This window comes from Triticum dicoccoides, chromosome 6B (genome assembly GCF_002162155.2).
Source record: "Triticum dicoccoides isolate Atlit2015 ecotype Zavitan chromosome 6B, WEW_v2.0, whole genome shotgun sequence".
Classification (NCBI taxonomy): domain Eukaryota; kingdom Viridiplantae; phylum Streptophyta; class Magnoliopsida; order Poales; family Poaceae; genus Triticum; species Triticum dicoccoides.
The window spans coordinates 405371383-405371703 of record NC_041391.1 but is presented as its reverse complement, the minus strand read 5'-3'; positions in this window follow the sequence as shown (position 1 = coordinate 405371703).

Genomic DNA, 321 nt, shown 5'->3' with positions numbered 1-321 from the left:
CTTCCCTTCTTACTTTGCTACAATCTAAGAAAGATCAAGTACTTGTCCTCCCAGATGGCCAAGCCCTTACCCGGCCACAAACTGCGGAGCAGCTGTCCGGCTGGGAAGTCGGCGACTAAGGGAGGACGGCAAAGGAAAACAGCCAAAAGATGAAAAGCAAGTAGGAATGGAAGCCAAGCACATGCATAATTATATTTACACAAAAGGCCTTTGAAAGGCCAGCATTCAACATAGTTCGAATACACCCCCAGTGGGTGGAACTGCGCAAAATTAATAAAAATTGTTCAAAGTGTACCGGCCAGGAACGCAAGGACGGCAAGT